This window comes from Protopterus annectens, chromosome 5.part0, assembly GCF_019279795.1.
Source record: "Protopterus annectens isolate FY-2018-M chromosome 5.part0, PAN1.0, whole genome shotgun sequence".
Classification (NCBI taxonomy): Eukaryota; Metazoa; Chordata; order Ceratodontiformes; family Protopteridae; genus Protopterus; species Protopterus annectens.
In genome coordinates, this window is record NC_056735.1 from 240,730,786 (window position 1) to 240,756,968 (window position 26,183).

Consider the following 26,183-nt stretch of genomic DNA (forward strand, 5'->3'; position numbering starts at 1 on the left):
CAGCAAAATAAAAGGAGCACACAAACACACACACACACACGCACACACGCACGCACGCAAGAACACACACACACACACACACACACACACACAAACACACACACACACACACACACACACACACACACACACACACACACACACAAAAACAGAACCAAATAAAAATTAACTTATAATAGATTCCAAATATGAATAAAGAGTATATTAAATAAGTATTATTATACCAAATATTATAATGAAATAAAAACAAATACTACTTATATACATACTGATGTCTATTTTTCAATATGGGCTTAATACTGTTGATACTATTCAATCCTGTCATTTTATCAGCTCTAAAATAATTAATCCAAACATATTCAATCAGCTCTGTTTTATTCACTAAGTTACCTCTTCTTGGATTGTGATAGTCAACTTGTAAAACCCTAAACTTAAAGTTATGATGAAGGCCCACAGATAAAATGTGTTTGCTCAGGGCATTCATCTCAACCTTTCTTTGACTTTCCAAAATATGCAAACCTATCCTTTCTTTTAACTTCTTGTTAGTTTTACCTATGTAAAAGCACTCACTGAAGGTGTAATTAGCAAGATAAATCACATTCTGAGTATTACATGTAGCAAAGACATGAAAGATGAATTCCTTTGCTGTGATGGGATGCTTAAAGGAAGGATCAGTATTATTTATGCAATATATACATTTGTGACAGGGAACTATCCCATTCTTATTCACTGTCTTTCAGCTTTTATAATACTCAAATCCTTATAGCATAAATATTATTTAAGATTTCTTTCTCTCTTATGATTAAACTTAGTCTCTTTACCTACAACTTTTTAAATATCCTCATTCAATTGTCAGATGATCCAATTTTTATGTATAATATTTTTAATCATATTACTGGGTCCATTATATTTCATCATATACCCTAAATTGCACTCAGAAATATTACTAGCAGATTGTTGTCTAATCAATTTGTATAGAAACGTATGGTGCACTTATGTTACTCCATTCATTTATCACTACATCCTTCATATCTTCCAACTTAATATTATAGCCCCTGGAGTAAAAGTCATTAGCCATATAATCAATATCTTGTATAAAATGTTCAGTTCTAGTGTTAAGTCTACTAGCTCTAAGAAACTGACTTTTCACTATTCCTTTATACATATGGCTAGGGTGCGTACTTTTAGAATGAACATACCTTGAAGATTGCATATCTTTCCTATAAATCATAGTATTAAACTTTTTTTCATTATAATCTACTGTAATATCTAAAAAAAATATTTTTTCTCTGGTCCATTTAACATCAAGTACAAAAAACTCAGTTCTATGATGTAAATGCTGTATAGATGCATACAGCCCATCAATATCTCCCATCCACAGCAAAAAAATATCATCCACGAAGCACTTAAAAAAGGACAAGTCTTGATTCTTAAATGGTACTAATTTATTATCATTAAAAACATTAATCGCTTCCCACCTTGATAAAGTAATATTAGCATAAGTATTCACAAACAGGGTGCTATAGCCACCCCAAGTTGCTGATGTTAAACTTCATCATTAAACAGAAAAATATTATTCTCTAGCACTATGCCCAGCATTGAGCATAACATTTCTACCTTTTAGAAGATGTAAACATGTTATGTTCACATAAATACTCTCTAACACACTGTACACCCCAATCATTAGGTATCACAGTAAATAAGGACATAACATCCATTATAACAAGTAAAATATTAATGCCTTAATTTTTCATGGCCCAACAGCTGAGTGTAGAAAGACTTATTTGTGGGCAGTACTCAATATATGTCCATGAAAAATCATAACTTTGGAAAATTTTAATATGTGTGAAATGAAATATGTAATACACATATGTTATCACACTAAAAATTATGATAGATGCATCTGGAATCAAACCCTTAAAGCTACTGTAAACATATATCATCAGTCAACTGATTTATTTCAACACTCCACATGCAAATTTGCCTTCAGCAGTCTGAATAACTGTCAGAGTAAATGTTTCAAAGTAGTACCTTTACTCTGGTTTAACTCTATGTTCCTTTAGTTCAGCATGTTTAAGTAACATTGCATGGAGATAGCAAGACTATTGCGGCTGATGGCAAAAACTCACCAGGTTTTGCCAGAGGACATGAAAAGCCTATCACTGTCACTCAGCATTGTTGTGCAATGCCAAACTTCATGCAAATGCAGAGGACAACAATTGAAGGCTTTTTTTAGGAACCATTTCTGCCAGGTGTGTAGAGTGAGGTGTGTTATTCTATTTTTTAACTAGATTAAAGGTGTGAAAATAGGGTACCTAGGAAAGTGGTGAAATGGGGGGCAAACAGGGAGAAGAACAAAGGAGAAACAATATAGGAATCTGCAGGAGAAAATTAGGAAAGAACCATAGCTATCCAATTCTTTATCAGTGTAATGTGAACATGAATAGAAAACTGGATGAAATTGGACTGTCACCACAACACATATGGGTGGCAAGAATTAAATCATGTTGTATAGCCAATTGGACCAAATCAAGTGTTTCTAGAAAATTACATATGTGAAGTGGAGAGCTTTGTATAGGATGACTTTTCTGTGTGTTTGTTTGTTTGTTTGTTTGTTTGTTTGTTTGTTTGTTTGTTTGTTTGTTTGTTTGTTTGTTTGTTTGTGGGACTGCTGCTCATTTTTTTTTATTTCAAAAAGAGAGTAATGTTGGGTAAGAGATGTAGGAACATCAGTGTCAGGTGCATAGTGTGGGTGAGGCAGTAGGTGCATACAGACAAAAAAGGCAGACACAGGGAAGGTGATGGACACAAAAGACTGAGGAACACCTTGATTGGGATTGGTAAAGGACATCAGAAGTGCATGCCTATCAAGCATGGGAACAGTGAGAATCTAGTCCTCACCTTCTGAATTGTCATCACTATCCCCTTCCATAGATCCCTTTGGGATTGCTTATTATACCATGACCCCCCCAAAACGTGCACGCTGATTGGCCAGCGTGCCCATTGTAAATCGAGTTATACTAATGGAAAAAGGTCCGTCGCCCGGATTTTTTTCAATTAGTATAACTGTGTTTTTTAAAACACTGTCGCGTTATGTTAAATGGGTTTAACATAGCGAGACAGCTTTAAAATAAGCAACGGAGATCTCCGTTGCTTATTTTAAAGCTGTCTCGCTATGTTAAACCCATTTAACATAGCGTGACAGTTTTAACGGAGAAAGCAAGATCTCCGTTGCTTTTTAGTGTTTTGCTATGTTAAATGAGTTTAACATAGCGAGACAGTTTTAAAATAAGCAACGGACCTGTTGCTTATTTTAAAACTGTCTCGCTATGTTAAACTCATTTAACATAGCGAAACACTAAAAAAAAGCAACGGAGATCTTGCTTTCTCCGTTGCTTTTGCCCACAGCTCTGATGTACTGCGCAGGCGCGCAGTACATCAGAACTGCAGCAGATGCCAGACATCTGCGGAAGGGCAGCAAACAGGCATTATACTATGCCATTATTTAAGAAAAGTAATAGTTTCTTTTCTTAAATAATGTCATGGTATAATAGCAATAACCCACTTCTGGGTGTGGGTAATGCTAAATTTACCCACGGTTGGCTTTGTTTGGTCCCTTGGGCTTCGCCCCCGGGACCAAACCACGCAGACCATGGGTAAATTTAGCATTACCAACACCCAGGCGTGGGTTATTGCTATAATATGTGTTTTTTTTTCTGCATTCCAATTAGCAACTTCCCCAGATGACTGAGGAGTACACTAATGCTACTTTCTAATACCTAAAGCACCATGCACCATCCCTGGCATCTCCTTAGTGATGCTGTAATCCCCAACTCCACCAATACTACCAGAGGGGCAATGCTATCTACTATTGAAGGCCCAGGTAGTGCATGGGCTGCAGAGGCAGAACTGCCAGGATGTGTCCCAGATGTGATGAGTGTTGGTGTTTTAGCCAGTGAAGGGCTGGCAGGCTGAGCCACAGTGGTTGGCCTACCTCCCTGTGCTGAAAATATTTTTTTGTTGGCAGAAAAGTATGACACCAGAACAATGTGATCACATATAAAAAAAATAAAAAAACATTGATAAGGGACTGGGTGAAACAAAAAAGAAAACAGATAATTAGAGCCATTATCCATCCATCCATCCACAACCCATTTTTCCCCAATTTTGCATATAAGGTCAGGGTGTCACTTCAACAGTGGCAGTCATCTAGATTCAAGTTTTACACCACCAGTTGACTAGCCCTGCAGTGGGTGATTACAACCATTATATGTCACATAAGTTATTTATTACAATTAAATATCGTTTTGACATAATATTAGCTGCAGATCTTTCAAAATCATAAATAGGATTGTGAATTGTAACAATTAATCTTGCAATATGCATATATTGCATGGATAACTTTAAAAATAATATGGATTAAGTTAACAACATGCCATTTATGCCAATTTTGATGAAAGTAATATTAAAAATAACATTTTTGTAATTAGAATGTATTTGCTACTTGTTGGAATTGAACCCACCAAATATGAATACACTATTAAACTTGATTAAAACATTTACCTGGAGCTACAGAAGAAAGTATGCATGCTTGCTTTTACAGTTAAGATCTGCGTGCTTAAGTTGCTAGTAATGTATGGAACAGAAACAATTTTAATACAATCATGTTCATTTGTACTGACACACCTGACATACCCCATGCCTCTCTGAGTCTTTCTAATCATTCAGCATGCATCTCCCTCTTTGCTGAGATTTCCTGAGTAGCTGGAAAATAAAGGAGAGAAAAAGAGTCATGAAAGCATTATGTATACCGATCTTAACTATGGACAGCATTGTATATCAGTCAATGTTGCTTTATCTATATACTTACACAACTGTAGCATGTCAGCAGTCCTAATTTCATTCAGCCACTGTTTGAGCTGTGCCTGCTTGTGCTGTTTCAAGTCATTATAATGATGCCTGCTTTGCTCCCCAGTGTATCACATGCTAGTTGCACACTGGAGACAGCCTTGGCTAGACTGTTTCAAGCCCCAGCTTTATATGGAGACCTGGCGTAGTCCCCCTGCAGCAGCTTATGGCTATAGCACTTTACAAGGAGTGCAATGAATATTTTGACTCTTCCACACCCCAACTTTGAGCCCTGAATTGGGAATCATCCTTTCCAGCTCTTGCCATGTCTGCACAGGTCTTCCAACAACAATTAAAATGTTTTCCCACCAATTTGTGATATTGCATTTTATGGCAGTGTCCAAACCCCACACAGCCTTGCCAACCAAGTTTGCATGATGTTAAGTAGAGAGCAACATTGCCAAACAAATAGGAAGGCAGTTTAAGAAATAAAAAGGATAATGTGACAGTTGGCATTAATTTATGGCATGTGTGCTGCTAGACCTGACAACAGTTTGTCCGATGGTCAACACTGATATGTTAAATGACTTGGCTTTTAAGACGTGAAATTGAAGGGATTAATTTTATGACTTGAAACATATTTGTGGGGCTTCAGACACTGATAAAAGTAATTTGAACAATGTCAGATTCAAACCTATGTAAAATAGAGGATACATGTATTTCTAGATATATGTTTTTTGCTAATTGTCATATAGGAAGTGTTTGCCAAACATGGTCATTACTAATGTACACATTAACGAGTGAGTGGTACTACACTTCAGTTAACCACTTATGTGTGTTACCTGAAAAGTTCCTGGTTTATGCATTCTCAGGTGTGATGCAGGAGTAATGTGTGACAATATGCTGAAAATACATATACTTGTATTAATTTCAGAGCAGATTTTTGAGCTTTGGGTCAGACCACACAGTACATTTCTGTTTTACAGCTATACTTGTGTTGTGTGAGGTGTGTAGATGACTGTCTATAAACTATAAAGTCCATCTCATCTCAGGAAATAAATTTTAATTACAGAACCATTATTGTCATGATACCCCAGTTACACATACAATACATAAGATACGATATGCATGCTCAATCAACCTGCTATACATCGTTCTTGTTATATGTATAATTATCATTATATTGTTAATCTTTATATAATTACAGTGGAACACCATTAATAAAAATTGGAGTGTGCTGAATTAGACCCCTGGGTCACCTGTGTCTTGGCCATGAACTTACACCTGGTGCCACAGGGAAAGCTAGGCAGTGGGTGTATTTTTTCAGTCAGTACTGTCCAGAGTGGTAACAGCAGCGCAAAACTGCTTAGCATGTTTGTGTGAAGGAAGGCAAAGAAAGTAACAATGTTTCTTTTTTGTCTGCAGCAGTGAGCCCTGTTTGTGCTCAAGTGATCAATGTGTAAATGATACACAGAAAAGCAAATATGCATTTTTTTGTTCAGAATGACTATGTTCATTCATTAGTAAAATAAATGTGGAACTCAAACCACAGTCTACCTATATTATGTACTGTGTGCCTCTATGTCTTTACAAGATGTGCGACACACACAGTTGGTTCACAAGTGTACTTTATGCTGTTATTATCATCCAAAGTGCTGACCACCACGCAATAACTCTAAGCATGATTGCACTTCCTTAAGCCATGTGCCACGCAAATGTTAATAAGAGAAAAAAAGAACTGTTAAACAAATGTTAAAGAATCACACAGCGCCGGATCTGAACTAACAGACTAATAAAATTACAAGACACAGCTGGAGTGTGTTATCTCTCTTTGCTACAGACGCAGCTTTCCATCGGCAATCAAATCATGTGCATACAAGCATTTCATATTTGCTCTGCAGTATTAACAGGACATACACTTGTACATTCTTGGTTGGTTGTACGTATGTGGCTTATATATTTAGTGCAATAAGTGATCACACAACCATTTATGAATATGTTTGCACAAATGCAGCTCTGTCTTCTCTTTGTATTGTGTGTTTATTCTTCTCTTACCTCAGCTATCATCTCAGACATACAGTCTATAGTGCACTTTGTATTGTTGTCCTTTAACTGTATAATAAAAATACATGACAGTGAAAATATTTTTTAGCAAAGGCAGGAGAGTTTAGTGAACAAAAAATGATACATGCGTGCTGTTTTGTTTCAATTAAAAACTTGCTGAAGTTAGCTCCAGATTTGGAAGTATATCTTCACTAACATACCCACTGTAGGGAAGTTTGTCTGAATTGCTGTTGTGTTTTACTTCTGCATCACTCTAATCATTCACAGTTGCAAGCTATTAGCAATTAACACTGGTGTATAGCTTATACTATATTTACATCTGCTACACAAAGTCAGAAGTATGAATTATTAACCAATATATTCTCTGTGTCATCCTGGTCAGTGAAGGTTATTTCATTTACCACCAGTTCTGCACAATGCTGTGTGCTACCTTTAAGGCTCCTGACATAGCTGAAGAAGGTCTTGTGCAGCCTGTGAGGCTATCCTAATCTCATAATTGGCCTTGTTGGACTTTCAGACCTCTTAGCTGCTTCAGATAGCTCACTTCACTATGATAGTTGACCTTTCCGATTTTGGCCGTTACTTTTTCATTTGTTATGTACCCTGTTAAGGTAAGGATTCCACCAGTGGAACTTATTTTTGGGGTTAGATCTGATCTTTTTTCTGGTAGGTATGGTAGCCTCAATGCAGACATTTACATGTTTTTACAGGCTTTCTGTAAATAATTCTGCATAGGTTGCTGTGTTCTAAAGGTTTGGGGTAGCTGTGAATTTTGATAAACCATCACTTAATAGGATATTGTGTGCTTTAGAACAGTTCCCAACTCTTATGTGCTTGTGAGTTAGAGGCAATGTATGTTTCCCAGTCTATAGAGAGGTAATTGAAGTCTCCATGAATATGATAATTGTTTGGATGGTGAATGATTCTAGTGGGTCTAGGTAAAAGTTGTGAGCTTTTTGTGTTATACAGGGCCACCTGTAGCTAGCCAGAACTTGATAAGGAACCTTTTTTATGGGACGTGGACATAGATGAACTCTAGGGCATCATCCTCTTTAAATAACCTGGAGTTGTGCCTGTTGCTAATGTACATTGAGACACCTCTACCTTTAACCCCTGTCTATACTACTATTGATCTAAATGTTTGGAAGGCACTACAGCCTTCCACTGCTATAGTACTTTCTGAGGCTTTAAACCACATCTCAGTAGCAGCACAAGATGTCTATATACTCCAGAGAAAGGAGGTGTTGTACATTGTGGAGTTTCTTATTTAGGCTCCTTACATTGCCGCGGTGGTACGGCGGTAACATTGTTACCTCACAGCAAGAGGTTCTCCCGTTCGATTCGCGGCGTGGCTTGGGAGTGCCTTCTGTGTGGAGTCTACATGTCCTCCCCGTTGTTGAGTAGTGTTCAAAAGACATGCGTGTGTTAAAGGGCATACCTTCGTTGAAGGTTGGGCATCAAGCTGGCACCTCGGCATTTTGTAAAAATCTACTGCCAATCATTAGTGGACCGGAGTTCCGCTGTGGTGACCCCTTACCGGGAAAAAGCCGAAAGACAAACAACATTGAGCAGTAGCACTTTAAGGTTGCTTTGTGGTTTTTTTTTTTTTTTTTTTTTTTGTGCTATATTGGTGGTGTTGTCATTTTGACATTGCCTAAAAAGGCTCTAAAGTGATGGATAATGTTTTAGCTAATATCTGAACGTCCAAGGGGGACAAGTGCAGACCATTCTTGGCAAAGCAGTGTGGTCTGTTACCCATGTTCTCCCATGCTGGTAGATATTAGAGTCCCTTGGAATGGCACCAGAAACTAAGCCAATTATTAAAATCAGTCATTTTCTGTTCATACTGTGGCATCATCCTTGGTGAAGGTAGAATGCTGCTCAATGCAAGACATGTACCTTTCTGTGACACATATTTAGAAAGGTCCATAATCTATATATTCATATAGTCCAGTGAGGTACATGTTAGGTAATTTACACCAACATGGACTATGATTGAATCGTATTTGTACCTGTGGTGTAGTGACTTGACTGTGTGCATGAAATTGCAGATCCTAGCTCCAGATAGACAAATAACTGTTATATTCTCCTTGTCCTGCCTGGTAATAGGGACATCTGTGTGTGATACAATAGAATCCCCTATAACTAAAGTACTAGGTAAAGTGTTTTCCTGCTTATGGGTTTCATTCTTAGGGTTTAGGCTTATGTGTGGTGCAGGTGTTGCTTCTGGTGTGTGCTTTAGTGATTGCTGAGGATAGGTGCTGCCATTTGATGGCTTAGGAGGGCTTTGAGGTTTGGAGAGGTTTCTTTTAAGTGCCTCAGCATAAGAAGACCTATGTGTGTGGTAAGTGGTATATGTGAATTATGTGGTGTATGTGTTCTTGATAACCTTGTTTGAAAGCAAGATTTTTACCTCCAAGGAAGTTATGTATGTTCATAAGTTCATATGTGCATACTAGGCTATTGACCACAAAGGCCTTTTTAAACCTAGTCATGTATCCCAAACCTCTAACAAGTTCAGGTACCCTTGATAAATGTAAGCAGGGTATTGAGAGATGAAATGTTTATAAGTGGGCAATTGAGAAATGAACCATTTATAGGCTGCCTGTGTCCATTAGAAACATAGGTATCAAACCAGGATGAATTTCTTATTCCCATCCAATTGTCCAAGTTATACTTGAAATGGGTTAAGGAAGAACTCTGCTTCAAATGGATGTGAAGCCTGTTCTAGAGAAGGGGTAGTTTCTGGGTACATACTTGTCTCTCCAGCAGGTCCTGTTTATATCACAATCATGCCAAGCATAGATCTCCCCTAAACAACATGTAGGAGACAGAATACAGGGTTAGGGCACTGAGGTGGTCTGCACTGGATGTTTTATTTATGCCCTGTATTCTTTTAGTGAGGAACCTCTGTGGATGTTCCAATTGTTGTACTTGCCTAGTTAAGTACATACCAAAGAGGGCACTGAACTCAATGGTAGATCTAAAGAATGCTGAATACAGTGAAGCAATGACTTCTATGGGTCTAGATGACATACCTTTGTTTATAAGTTGCACAATATAGAATGATTTCCTCACTACTGTAGACATTTAGTGGTCAAAGGTTAGATTTCTCTATGTCTACTGGGTAGACTTTAGGGGTTTGCTGTCACTATGATAGTTGCCAGAAATTATTGACCTCCTGAAGGGATACTACTATGCATTTCTTAGTATTTAGTTTTAGTCCATGGCTCTGACACAAGTTATTTGTCTGTGTCATTGCTTCCTAGAATACATTAGTGTTGGTGGAGGATTCTATGACTGCTCCTTATTTGCTGTATTCTATAAATTTGGTCAGCCTGAAACCCTTGATATTGGTCTTGACTTCAGAGAACTAAATGCCAAACAGGAGCTGTTCTGGAACTGATCCCTGAGAGTCTCCACTTGTGACTGGAATCTTTGTAGAGGTGAACTCCCCAATTCTAACTTCTTCAATCATGTCTGTAAGACAGCTGGCAATCTACCTGGTGACATAAGGGTTTATACCTAAACTCTTGATTTTGTCAACAATGCCCAAGTGGGGTATTATATTAGATGACTTGACTATGTCAAAGTATGCAGTGTGAACTGTTATGCCCTCATCTATTGTTTTGGTGACTTTCTCAAATAAGTCCACCAGGTTGAGCAGGCATATCCTACCCGTGACAAAAACAAATTGGGTTGGTTCCAGTGTCTGGAACATTCCTATATCATTATTGATCATTTCTATGGTGATTCTTTCCGGCTTTGCATATGAAACTAGTGAGACTTATGGGTCTATAGTTTCCAGAGTCTGTGGAGGGCACACCTTTGTGCAGAGGGACGACTTTTGCTGTTCTCCCTTTGTTAGGCATGAACTTTGTTTGGAGGCTATGGTTAAACAGTGATTCCAGAGATCTGATAGGTCATGTTTCATGCTATTTAGACAGCATCCTGGAATGCTGTCTGGGCCCATTGTTGCAGTGATCTTGGATTTAGGGAGAGCATTGAGGATCTGTTATCTAGTGATAGTAAGGGGAGGTATATTTGATGATAATTCCTGAGGGGAGGTTAAGGGGAGAGAAGAGTAAAGTTACAGCTGAATTTGTCTGCTAGTAGGTTTGCAGAATCATCTGACTCAGTACAGGTGGCTCCAATACCAATGAGCTGTGCACATAACTGTGTATAGCCTTTTGAGTTTGCAGCCATAGCTAAAGAATGCCTTGCAGTTAGTTGTCCTTGGCATTAAAAGCCAAATTTACCTCAAATTCGACTTTGGTAGGCCTTACTTTTCCTGAGTTGTTTGTTTTTATGCTGCTGGGTGTTACACCTCCTAATTTTTGCCATGATTTTTTTCCTTTTGTTGTAGATCCTACTGATATGATTCTCCCAGTGTGGCTTGTTTTTTTTGAGCTAGTTCTGCTCTTATTCCTGGTGGGCAAAGTTGCCTCAATGCAGCTATTAACATACTTATGTAGGGTTTCTGTGAACAATTCCACATAGCCAGCAGTGTCCTCAGGGTTTATGTACATTGCTCGCATACTGTGTTAGTTTCTTTAAGGATTAAAAGGTTGTTTGAGTACATGAGACAATTGCTACATTGTTTCAGGATGTCCAGATCTACCAAGTTGGTGAATGAGACATTAGGACATTACAAATCCATGTTGTCAAATTATGTCTTAGGGTTGGGCTTGCATGGTTTAATGGCTTGGTTTTACAGGGGTCAGTTGAGTGGTGTCTAGGGTTAAAGTTAGATGTTAGATAGTGCTATGATCTTATATTAGTGTAGTTTGATGCACTAACTAGCTACCATAAGCTTAGCTCCACACAAAGCCTTTCTGTGTCACAGGTTAACATCCTAAGTACTAGTTTTATATGCCTGCTACTACTCTGCGAAAATGTGCCTAATTTTTAGCAGACAGAAAAAAGATGAAAATTAACTCCTGTGCCATCTGGCCAATAAACAACTACACAGTAAGATCCCTAGATCATAGAATCATAGGATCATAGGATCATAAGAGGTTACTAGGGTAATGGTCACAGGGCCCTTACAAGCCTAGCCAAGTTCAACCCATGTTTCCAAGGGTGTTTGATTCAAGAAGACGCTAAAATCAGCACCTATTTCCCCTGTCCAAGAGAGCAGACAGGTGGAACGCCCAGAGTGAATTTCTGTTTACCCATCCAATTGTCCAAATTACACTTAAATAGGGCCAACAAGGGGCTTTGTTTAACTTGAATAGGAAGCTTGTTCTAAAGGTGGGGCAACCTCTGTGAGACAAATCTGTCTCTACAGCAAGTTCTGTTGATGTCACATACCAGGTTAAGGTCCTTTGAGTGAGTGACCCGTGTGCTATTTGACTTGAGAATCTTCAGCATTTCCATTAAAGCTGGGTCAGAGATTGTTCTATATGCAAGGTAAAGGCCACCCCTGAGCAGTCTATATGACACAGAGTAAAATGTGAATGAGTTCAGTCTGTCCGCATAAGACAGATCTTGAACTTTCTTTGAAAGGAAACTTTGTGGTCTCTCCAATTGCTGCAGGTGTTTGGAAAGGAATATACCAGAGGGAGCATTATAATCTATTATTGGCCTGATAAGGGAAGAGTACAGGGGGGTTATAACCTTTTTTTTTTTTCTGGAGGCAATACCCTTACATATGAGATGAGCAATATAAAATGCACTTCTTCCCACTGTGGAGACATGATGATTGAAGTAGGTTTCTGTCAACCTGTGTGCCCAGATCTTTCACCACTGACTGTGTGCTCAGGGTATTGTTATTGATGTGGTAGTTTGCAGGAACATCATTTTTGTTGAAGGGGAAGATAATGCATTTTTTGCATTAAGATTAAGACCATGACTGTGGCACCAGTCATTAGTCTGTGTAAGACCTTCTTGCAGGATGTTGACAACACTAGAGATTTCAATGATCATTCCCAGTTTGCAGTCATTAGCAAACTTAGTCAACCAAAGTCCTTTAGTTTTAGCATCTACTTCTGAGAAGTAGATTCTGAACAGTAGGGGTCCCAGAACTGATCCATGTAGAACGCCACTAGTTACAGGTCTGCTGGAGGAGATGGAGTCACTTATTTTGACCATATGAGTTCTATCATTGAGCCAGTTTACAAACCACCTGACAACGCATGGGTTGATTCCCAGCTGGGTGAGGGATTGTGTCAAAGGCCTTGGCTAAGTCTAGGTAGGCAGTATGCACAGATTTGCCCTTGTCTAGGGCTTTGGTGACTGTCACAAAGAAGTCCACCAAGTTTAACAGCCATGGTCTCCTTCTGACAAAGCCAAACTGGGTTGGGTTGAGCATTTGGAGATTTCCTATATCTTTGTTAATAAGGTCCATGATGATTCATTCCATGGCCTTGCAGAAAAGGCTGGTCAGGCTAATGGGTCTATAGTTCCCAGGGTCGGTGGATGCACTCATTTTGTGCAAAGGGATGATGGTAGCAGTTTTCCATTCCACTGGGACAAAGCCAGGGTTTAGGCTATGATTGAAAACTGTGCTCAGTGGTGATGCTAATTCCTGTTTTATCCCATGCAGAACACAGCCAGGGGTGTTTACTAGTCTCATAGAAGCTGTGTTTTTGGCCTTGGAGAGGGCATTTAAGACCTGCTCCTCAGAATTACTAGGTGGGGGCTGGTGTTAGGGATGCTTTGGGGTATATGTGGAGGGGAAATGGGAGTGAAGTTTTTACTGAACCTGTCAAGCAGCAGGTTTGCTATATCCACAGGTTGCATATATGTAGTACCATTAACTATGAGTTCAACAGAAATCTGGGCCTTTTCTTTGAGTCACGAATGTTATCCTTAGTTAGGGAAGCTAATCTGGATTCGTAGTTAGCTTTGCAGGACTTCACTAGGAGTCTTATTTGCTTGTTTAAATTGAGGAGGGAGTGTTTCCAGTTTTGAGACCATTCTTTCATACTCATAGAAAGCAATTTCTTTCTTCTATTGTATAGCCTATTAATGGCAGTTGTCCAGCAGGCAGGTTTGTTTTTCCTTGAAGATCTTCTATCAGATACAGCAGAGTCATTACAGTTGTACAGGTGCTCGTATAAAGCATTGGTGTATAACTCAGCATAGGTGTCTATTCCATCATTGGGGGGAGGGGCTATGAAGCTATTTACTCTATCATGTAAGAGGTTGTAACTGGCCTTGGAGAAGTTTTTAGTCTAGTCATTGCTATGGGGGGGGGGGTCTTGTGTTATAGTTTCTTCTAGCGAGACTGATTTGTGGTCAGATCTCACCAGGGATGGCCACACACTGGGAGTGGTGCAGTGGTTCTCCATGTTGCTGAGCACCAGGTCCAGGATGTTTGAGCCCTTTGTGGGTGTGTCAACCAGGTGGTCCAGGGCATTGGAGTGAACGAAGTCCAGGAACCTTTGGGTAAGTGAGTGAGAACATGTATAATTTACCCAGTCCATGGACAGGTAATTAAAGTCACCAAAACCAGGTTGTTTGGTTGCATCTTGATTGACTCAAGTAGATGCAAGTAGGCTGAGTGGATGTCCTGACTCATGGAGGGGGTCCTCTAGCTGGCAATGACCTAAAGAGAAGTCTTACCTACAGTTAATTGCACCTGAAATAATTTAAGGGAATTATGCTATTTAACCAATCTAGAGGTGTATTTATCTTTAAAGAATATTGATACACCACCTCCTTTAGTTCTCACCCCTTCAGTTTGTGGTCTGAATGTGTAGAAGGAAATTTAACCTGGTATAGCTGGGGTTTTCTCCTCAGCCTTAAATCAGGTCTCAGTGACTGCACAAATGTCAGCATCTTACAGGGTGAGGACTGCTTCTAATGAATGCAGTTTCTGGTTTAGACTCCTAGTGTTTAGCAGCATAACCTTGAGGTTGTTTTTATAGGGTATTTTTATGTCAGGGAAATTTGTTCTTCTGACATTGCCTAAAATAGGCACTATGGTGATGGCAAGAGCCTTAGCCAGAAACCGTAATCCAATGGATGACAAATGAAGGCCATCTCTCACAAAGCATCAAGGTCTGTCAATCATGTCATCCCCGGCTGACAGATATTGGATCCCCTTTGAATGACACCAGAAACTAAGCCAATTGTTGAACTCAGTCATTTTTTTTTTGTATTGAGGTATCATCCTAGGTGAAGTTAAAATGTTGCTTAAAGCTAGGGACATGCCTGAGACACATAATCCAACAGCCCAGTCATGTCTCTCTTTATATAGTTAAGTGAGGTACATCTCAATTCATTCACACTAATATGGACTACGATGGAGTCATAACAGTGCCTGTTGTTCAGAGAGATGGGTGCATGTGTGATGTGGCAGATCCTGGCATCTGACAGACAGCTGACTGTGGCATTTTCCTTATCCAGCCTGATGAGAGGGACATCTGTGGGTCTCGCAATTGAGTCTCCTATGACAAAGATGTTTGTTTTTGTGTTATGCATTACAGGCTTGACTGGTGAGACACTGGTGTGTGAAATATTATGTGTACTATGTTCTGCAGAGGATGTATTATGTGAAGAGTGCTTGTGTTTGTGAGGTCTCTGATGTTTAGGTAAGCTTCTTGTAAGGACCTCCGCATATATAGGTTTATGTGTTGTTGGTTTGGTAGGTGCAGGAGGTGCAGGAGGTGAGGTGTGCATGTTGACAACCTCATTATTGGCAGACTGGTGAGCAGGAGAGCCTGGATTCTAGTTTCTTGATTTAGATGCACCTCTCACATAATGAATTTGTGTGGACTAGAGAAACCAGAAAAACACCTTCTGCAACAAGATGAATGATCATGGAACTTCTTAATGTAAAAGCACAGCAAAAATAGTTTCAAATGCAGATTAACACCAACGTCTCTAAAAAGACCACTGGCTGATGAAACAGTCTCACTTTAAGTCTCCCAGTGTGTTTCAAAAATCGCCTGACCAGGTTACTTTACTTCTGCCAGTAGAACAGCAGTCCTAGTCTTCTTAATGGAAAAACACATTTTGGTTAGCCAAAAGTGAAAAAGTATCAGAAACAAATCAAGCAACAAGCTACAACAAGTAATTCTCACTTATGCCTACCTGTGTATATCCTAACTCAGACTACCTTTTTTCTGCCACTAGATTTGCAGTCCCAGTCTTCTTTATGTAAAGTACCAGAAACAAATCTAACACCTAGCTTCAAGTAATTACAGGGTGATTCAAAGCCAGACAAGCCAGCAATGAGGAACACATGAGCTTTAAGTCAATTTCAAAGTACACTAACAACTGAGCATCCAAGTGCTCCGGATTATGCGGAACGCTCCGCATTTAATGACAAGCGAAGCCACTGTTCCACTATTCTGCATTGAACAGCTGTGGCTCCGCTACACACATCACACATTCTGATTGGGTTGTGTACCACAATTACTGCCAATCAGTATTGTGGTATACAAACCAATACATAGCTGTGCTGCCCTTCCACATTACATAGCACTGGCTGTGCTCTACAGTTTTTGATTGGCTTGTACACCACATTTACAGCTAATCATGAATGCAGTGTACGAGGCAATCACGTAACAAGTTTCAGGAGGACAGGTGCCAATGAGAGCTCCCCAGTACAGGTCAATCACACTCTGCTGTAGATTGAAGATGTTGGGACTGGGACTCAAAAGCCAAGAGAGGAGTCAGTAAGCAGAAAGGACTTCAGGGGCCTTGCTTTGGTGGATCAGGATTGGTCAGATGGTCACTAGAATGCTGAGGTTTGTGTTGCTGCCTGCTGGACAACCAGGGCTGATCAGATCATCATTTTGAATTAAATTTCATGCTGTGTGCAGACTGAGTCTGTAGATTATATTGAGCTGCTGTTGCTGCTTGGATAGGCAGAGGTAAGTGCTTTATAAATGTACATCTATGTTTGGATCTGAGGACATGATAACCTAATATACTGGGATAGCACAGTGGTGCAGTGGTTAATGCTCTCACCTCACAGCAAGAGGTTCTCCGGTTCAATGCTGGGGTGTCCTCTGTGTAGAGTTTGAATGTTCTCCCTGCATTCACGTGGGTTTCCTCCGGGTAGTCCGGTTTCCTCCCACATTCTAAAGACATGCTTCTGGAGCATTTCTCCCTGGGCATCCACTGAAAACAGGATTTGTGGAACCTAGTCGGACTTTCCTGGTCAACAAATGTTAAATAAAATAAATAATACAACCACTCTTCTGTTCTCTCCTTCTCACTCCACGAATTACAGCAACTATTATCCAAACATTTCAAATGTATCAGCAGTTCTGCTCACAATGGAAAACTCCAGGAAAACAAAAGACCATATAGTAAAATGCAAAAATGTATTTTAGTGCATCGGTGTAACCACCTTCAAGGAATAACACAAGTAAAAAAACACACCCTTCTTATACATTAATTAATTAAACAATTAATCAATTTACTTAAAATTATTCATTTAAAGCAAAAACTTCCAATTCAGCTCATTATTTAAGCCTGTAGGTACCAAAGATTTATATTTTAAATGCATATGCTTTCCTTATGCATCAATTTTTGTTTTAATACATTTTCATTCTTCTCAGTACACTCACCCTTTTCTAAAATGGTACCATATAACAAACTTTCATCACTATTATGATATTTTTTTAAAATGTGAGGATATTATTTTCTCTTCCCTTTCATTTTTCACATCCCACAAATGTTCCATAAATCTAGTCCTGGATTTTCTCTTAGTTTCCCCTATGTTATATAACTTAAGAGTTAGAGGCTTAAATAATGAGCTGAACTGGAAGTGTTTGCTTTATAAATGTAGCTGCAATGTTATCTCTGCAAGAATTTCTATACTTGAGAACTTGTATGCTAGCAACTTTCTAAGTTTATAAGAGCGATGTTTAGTCTCTGTTTTTGTGCTGCTTGTCCCTAGTATGTCTGTTATATACCAACACAGATCCTGTTATTCTAGCAATATTTCCAAGTTTATCAGAGCATTATTTCCAAGTTTATAAGAGCAATATTTAAAGTGTCTCTATTTTTATGTTCTGCTTGTCCCCTTGTATGTCTCAAAGTAATTGCCACATCTTTGAGAAACTCTATGCCAACACAGATCCTGTTATTCTTGTAACTTGCTGCTTGTCCATGTCTGTTGTATGCCAACACAGATCCTGTTCTAGCAATATTTCCAAGTTTATAAGAGTAATATTTCCAAGTTTATAAGAGTAATATTTCTAAGTTTATAAGAGTAATATTTCTAAGTTTATCAGAGCAGTATTTAAAGTGTCTCTAGTTTTGTGCTGCTTGTCCCCCTAGTATGTTGGGCAGGGCTTTGTCCAGATTTCTTGCACTAAGAGGTTGACAGGTATGTCAGAATGGATGTCAAAAGTGAGTTATTTATAGTAACGAGATGCTTTAAAGAAGACAGGATGCTGTTTAACTTGGTCCAACTAAAATAATTTGTGTGACTTGTAATGTCTCTTTAGAAAATGTATTAAATATGAATTTTATTTTTGCAAAGTGCTGTTTCATTTACTTATGGTGTGGTTATGGTATTGCAGATTATAAAACAAAGGTTTTGGATATGAGAAGTGTCTTATTGAATTGAACAGATGTTCTACCATGCTCCATGGCAATGGCATGTTTCTCGCAGTGCAAAAAATAGGGTGTTCCACATTTTGACCATTTGTCACATATTGTTAAGGACTTATGAGGATTTGGATTGGAGGGTAGGGTCCAACAGAGTGCTTTTGATAGCAACTATATACATTTAGAATACTATGTATTGTAAAGCCTTATCCACATCCCTTTGATGCTAGCATTTTGATAGCTCTAACATTTATTCAATTGTTCCTTGGTCATTTTCATTGTTATTGTCTATCAATATGGGATTAATCTACATTGTTGGATGGTCTTTCAGCAGACCGTGACAATTTATCTGCTTTTGGACTAAAACCACTGGATTTAGTGAATTATATGTTGGAGAGGGATGACCCGGAAACCCTATGTAGCAGTCAGTTTCAGATACTTACTAAGGGGATGAAAACACTTGGGTCCAATATATGGCATTTAAAACTATTTAAAGCATATAAATTAAGGGACATCACACTTAGGGGTTTACGTGTTCGTTCATAACCTTTGGTAGGACAAATAGATGAAAAATTAACACAGGATTGGGCATTGGGCCAACATACAGCATCTATGCTTTTTGTGGATACTTTGATTACATATTATGAGAGAACTATTGATTCAAACATAGGGGAAGTAACTAAAATTTGTGAAGAAGTAAAGGCTTATAAGGGTGAATCCTTTTTCAACACATATTTACAGGCTTTTGCCAAAGAACTCTCCCAATTAGAGGAACAACTGGTAAAGAGGAAAACTCAGAAATTTCATAGAGACACACTAGATTATGACCGAGGTAGACCATTCGGTCTTAACAATTTATTTATTATTTTATTTTACATTTGTTGACCAGGATAGTCCTACTGGATACATGTCCATTTTCAGTGGAGGCCCGGGGAGAAAAGCTCCAGGGTACACATAATAAAACATAGTAATAAGGACAATATAAGAGAGACAAAGGTGAACATAGCAATGCAGACAAATACAAGTAAACTATTAACGTTAATACTTTGACAGTCAAAAGTAGACAGTTTCATGACATTTGTAAGCACTAGTTATAGTAAGGAGAAATGAAAACACATTAGCATTGACATCTAATAGATTTTTGTGCATTTATTAAAGCTGGCTAGCCAGGTTTGTTACAGTGGCAGAGCCAGTTTAGGGCCAGATGTTGTTTGAGTTTGGTCTTAAATTGACTTTGGGAGGAGAGCATAGAAATGTCAGCATGGAGTTGATTCCAGGTTCTACCTGCAGAGTTTGCCAAGAGAGCTTCTCCTGCTGTATTGTTGGTTTTGATTGTAAGAATTTTAAGTTTATTAGAGGATCTAAGCAGTCTCTGATTAGTTTGGGCGGTGATAATATTTCTAAGAGCTGGTGTGTTATCTGGATTATAGAGAATCTTGTTAGCTATGATCAGAAGGTTATATTGTATGAGTCTGGGGAATTCTAGCCACCCAAGCTGTTTGAGGTTGATGCAGTGGTGGGTTCTGGATGACTGGTCAGTGACAAATCTGGCAATGTGATTGTAACAGACAGACAGTCTGTTTAGTAGTGACTTGCTTAGATTAGACAGAAGGGGGGAAGCATATGTAAGTGTTGAAATTAGGTGAGAATGGGCAATGGCAATCCTAGCTGGAGGGGTTAGAAAGGCTTTAATTCTATACAATGATCCAAGTTTTGTATTGGTGTTCTTTAGTATTTGATTAACATGAAGTTCAGATTTTAGGTTATTGTCAATAATGACACCGAGCAATTTTGTAGAGGGGTCAGGGGAGATAACAGTACCATCTTTTGCATTAATGGTGAAAGAGAAAGTTGCAGACCTTTGAGTAGGCAGAATGTTTTGCTTAACTACATAAGTGAAGAGATGATCACTTAGACCGTTGGGAAAGGTCCCCACAGTGTATAGTTGGGGATTATTATTTACAAGCACCCAATCAAGTATACTTTCTTTTTGGTTGGATTTACCTAGCCTGGTAGGGGTAGTTATAGTTTGTGTGAAAGCATGCAGATTGATGTGGGTACAGGGGGATTCAGAGGAACAGGTTCCCCAATCTATATTTAGGTCTTCCAGCAGTAGGGTTTCTTGAGGGTAATGACATGATAGCCAGTGAAGTGTTTCCTCCAGTGTGGCTATGTTATTGCCTGGGGGGATATACATGCAAATGATGTTAATGCATTTACTTTTCTAATGCTGCAGTTTAGTGGCAAGAATCTCTGAGTTGTTAATCTGAGGTGGTTGGTTGACATCTCTGGTCAGGTTCAACTCAGATTTATACAGTACGGCTACCCCACCCCCTTTCCTGGAAGCATGATCTAGCCTGTGTATATTATAGCCAGGAGGTAACACTGCATTGTCAGTGGTGTTAGGCTTTAGCCAGGTCTCAGATAGACAGAGTATCTCAGGAGAGTAGACAGCCAGGAGAGAATGTAGTTCATGTACCTTGTTATTAATATTCCTAATATTGAGATGACAGGTCAGGAGAGAGTTAGCTGGTTTACTGATTCTAGGTGCTTGGCTTAGGTTGCAGTTAGTGGGGGTGTATATATCAGAGGTGGAAGGGCCTGGATTAGGGTGAATGCCTCCACTGAGTATGATATCGGGTCTACATTTAACTATAAGCCTCAATAGTTTATATAGGAGTTTATAGTATTGTCTAGGTTTGGAGTTAGTGAGCCTGGGGTTGGTAGGCTGGAGGAGTGTATAATGGCTTGGGTTGTTTTCTTTGTCATAGATATGGTTGAAAGTGTAATGCTTTATAGTTGGAGAGGAAGTATGCTCATTAGGGTATTGAAGATCTGTAAGCATCTTGTTTTCATACTGGGTGAGTACATAGGTGATTAGCAGAATGGGTAGTATATAGTAGTGGAACATGATGGTTAATTGTTGGACAGACACTAAAGTAGAAGGAGTTACTACCAATATGAGGTTTCAGAGTGGGGGGAGAGTATGTAGAGAGAAGTGATAGGATAGAGAAACAGGTAGGAAAGGGAATAGAGGTAATGGCTGATAGGTTAGTTGAGTAGAGGGTGTGGTCAAGTACCTATAAATGTAGAGGTACTGGGGGCGAGTGGAATTTGGTGGCAGGGAGGGAAGTGTAGCGGGGCTCAAACAGCAGGCTCCAAAATGTTAACTATCTCCAATTGTTATCTAAGGTATTGGTAACTATATGGTATTATTATAAGCTGAGTTTATACAGTATTTAATTTCTGCTGTCAATGTAGCTGTATTGTGTTCAATTTTATGAACTGAGTGTAGATTATAAATGGTATACTTGGAAGGCTTTTCTTAGTTTGCTAATCTAACTCCAAGTTATGGGTTCTGAGCATGAATTATAGGGCTGGGAGAGGAAAACGGAAGAAAGTATTAGAATATACAGGGATTGGTTACAGGCTAAGGACTACTGCCAGGGGCTGACTAACTAAGTTAAAGACAGGAGAGAGCCAAATTAGTATGGGGGAAGAATATAGATGCCTTTAGAACCAGGTCAGCAGCTTACAGGGAAATAGCAGAGCAGTAAAGTACAAGTTTTAACCTTATCAGTTGAAGGACAGGCTTCAGGTGGATTATTTGTGGGTATAAGTTTTCAGGAGAGCTTTCTTCATGCAGGTGATACTTTTTGTTGGATATTTAGTGGGGATCTCCCTATAATAAAACATAAATTAATGGTGAGAACCTTCCTAGTATAACCATCTAGGCACCAAACAAGCGAATATTACACATTCACTTCAATTTTAGAGAATACGGTAGAAAACAGCTCCAGTTTACTCCGTAAAACTTATAAACAGTAATTAACTTCCTATCTGTATTATCAGACAACAGACTTGGTAAACAAATGCTAGACTATGATTTTTGTTAGTAATATGTTTTTTGGCAGGTTCTTATGCTTAGTTACAGATTATACTGATACATTTTAGTATAAACAGGCTTCCGTTTCAGGCACAACAAGTTAGATACAGGGAATAAAGTCGTATCTAGCTAAAGATCCTAAAGCAGATGAAACAAGATAAATGCAAGTTCTAACTATTGTATCCCACTTTAAAACAACAGCGACTACTAATACAGCACAAACAGATTCAGTATAAGTGAGCGTTTTACATTTAGAGCCACAGACTGCACTAGTGTTATACGCAGTTACCCAAACACGTTACACATGCCTATCAGTCAAAAACACACGGAGAGTAACCTTAGCTGCTTTTATTAAACACTAGTCACAGCTAAAAATGGTTAGAATACCCTAAAAAATTCCATTCACCTTTAGCATACACAGTTACCAAAACACGTTACACATGCCTATCAGTCAAAAACACATGGAGAGTAACCTTAGCTGCTTTTATTAAACATTAGTCACAGCTAAAAATGGCTAGAATACCCTAAAAAAGTCTGTTCACCTTTAGCATACGACGTTACCAAAACACGTTGCACATGCCTAGCAGCCAAAACACATGTGGAGTTTCTTTCACTGTTGTGGTTAAACAATATTAACAGCTACAAATGGCTGGGCATACCCTAAAAAATATGCCCGTTCACAGTTATCATTATGCTTAGGAGGCCAAGGCTTAACACAGAGACAATACAATGTTATAATGCTGTTTTGTTTTCTAATTACATACCAATTGCGAGAAATAGGCTGCTGACTGGGTCTGGAAGCACCAGATGTTTAAAAATGGCAGTTACTGCAGCTGTTTATGAAACCTCGCATGCATAGAGAAGTAGGAGAAGTTATAGGGCCCAACAGTCTCCAAAATGTTAACTATCTCCAATTGTTATCTAAGGTATTGGTAACTATATGTTGTTATTATAAGCTGAGTTTAGACAGTATTTAATTTCTGCTGTCAGTGTAGTTGTATTGCATTCTATTTATGAACTGAGTTACTTGGAGGGCTTCTCTTAGTTTGCTAATCTAACTCCAAGTTATGGGTTCAGGGTATGAATTACAAGGCTGGGAGAGGAAAATGGAAGAAAGTATTACAAAAGTGTAAGATTTCAGGGAGCGATCAATAAGGGGACCAACAGGAGGAAAAGACCAAGGTCCATACTTAAACATGGACGACCTAATCAGGTGGGAACATCTGGTGAGAATTCGTCTTCTGCCACAGTTTTGACCCTGCCTCCTTGGAGGGATCCCCAGTAGTGAAAAGAAGGCCCAGCATGGACCCTTTAGGATCAAAAAACATTGGGGGGGGGCAGGAAACATCGCAGAAGTAACAAACATCCAACAACTACTGAAGAGAAGTTTGACACAATAGATGTCAATAATGTACACAACATTTCCTCCCAGCCATTGCCTGAGACAGAAATAAAACTACTAAATAAAGGATTGAATTTTGTTCCTTCCTTTTCTGTGGCTGAACATACTTTTGTGGATGAGATTGATGCATTTTGTAGAAATCTTAATTTAAACATTTTTTTTTCAGACTCGGATCAATCTCAAAGATCAACTGAATTTTGTTTCAAGAAATCGACTTTTGTTCCACCTATGGACAGACATGTTTCTGTGTTCAGAGAATGCATTTTGAAAGAACTACATTTCAACATGGATCCATATGCTGGTATCAAACATAATTTAACAAAACCAGAACATGAGACCCTACAGAAACTTAGCAAGAATCATGAATTGGTTATATTACCGGCTGATAAAGGGGGTACAGTTGTTATCATGGACTGGGAAATGTACAAAACTTTACCCTTGACACAGTTGTCTAACAACATGTTTTATATGAAAATGCCTCTGGACCCTAGCTTCAGGTTCAAAAAAGAAATAGAGGCTTTTTTGGATTTGGTGGTGGAGGAAGGGATTACTGATTTGAGAAACAAACAGGAATTGAAGGTGCAATAGCAGAAGTCGCAATGTTATACCTACTTCCAAAAATACACAAAAATGCCACCAAACCACCTGACAGACCCATTGTTTCTGGTCAGGGATCCTTGATGGAACTCTTATCTGCTTTTCTTACAGAATATCTTAAACCTCTTCTTCTGCTGGTCAGATCCAGAATCAAAGACAACACAATTTTTGAACATTATCCAAGATACACAGTTGGAACCTTGTTGGATCCTAAGTACATTAGATGTCACAGTCCTTTATAATAATATTTCACACTGGGCTGGACTGGAGGCCATTAAATATTGGCTAGATCAAGCACAACTATATAAACTGGGCTTCAATACTTTCCTAGTCTGTTTAGTTGAACATGACCTCACGAAAAATGTTTTTTACTTTCATGGGACCTGCTTCTGGCAGTTAAGAGGTACTGCCATGGGAGCATCTTTTGTTCCCATTTATGCGGACCTCTTTATGGGCTACATTGAGGTGCATTTGATCTACGATGCCACTCATAGTTTATTTTTGGACAATATGGACATCTGGAGACGATATCTGGATGATTGCTGGATGGTGTGGAGGGGGGATGTCAGCTACTTGATAGAATCTGTTGAATACCTAAATGAGAATAAATGGGGGATACATTTCACACTCAACCATGATTACAAGCAAATTACTTTTTTGGATGCACATATCACCCGTCAGCTTGATCATACACTTCATACCCAAGTACATAGGAAATTCCCCCAGATCAACAGCTTATTTCATGCTTTGAGCTATCACCCCCGACACATCATCCAGAACATCCCCAAGTCTCAATTTTTGTGTATCAAATGTATATGTTCTTCTGAGGAAGCCTACAGCCACAGCCGACAAGACCTTACTTATAGATTCTTGAATAGGGGCTACCAACTGCAATATATTGATAAGGCCAGCTCCTTTGCCCCAGAACTAGATAGGAACACATTGTTAAGTTATAGCTACAGAGACAAGGGAAAGGATTCTGCTAGTGCACATGCTATATGGATGGTTACTACATTTGGCAGCAACATGGCCAAATTTAGGAACATCATTCAGAACCATTGGGACATCCTATTAGCCAACGAATAATTAGCTGAGATACTACCTTCAAGATGCCTTTTTTCCTATAGATGTGGCCGCATGATAAATTCACACTTCACTCATTATAAACATCCACACCCTATGCTGGCAGAACAGACCACCTTGTTTGGGGATAAGTTAGTGAGGAGTTATCCCTGTGGACACTGCAGTTTTTGTATTTACATAAACAAAACTACTGAATTCACAAGCAGCAACACCTCACAGATTTTTGACATTAGGTGTTTTGCCAGTTGCGGCAGTGACTGGGTCATTTATCTGGTCACTTGTTTTTGCTCTGCGTTTTACGTAGGGCAAATATCACAACCTGTAAAACATAGAATAAGTGAACATCTTAGTGATATCAGGACCAAACAAATTCATAATGCATTGTATAAACATACACTGACCCATGCCACTGCCAAATTCAGTTTTACAATTATACACAAAATCCAGGGACATAGAGCGAACAAAGCAGGCTGGCATTCCATTTTAAACAGAAAGGAATCAGGATGGATTGTCAGTCTTGGAGCTTTGTTTAAGCCTGGTTTAAATGAACATAACTGAATTTTTGGGATGAACCAACTGGAATGTAACAGGGTTAATTAATTGATTATATAAATGTGTGTAGAGCTGATGGATCTTAATGCACTGAGGAAGGCATTTTGAGATGCACTGAGGAAGGCATTTTGTTCTGCTGAAACCGGTATGCCTATTTGTTTTTTATTTTATCTATATCAATACATGTAGCCTTTCACTCCTATTTGGTGCTGGACTCTTTTTTTTTGCTTTCCT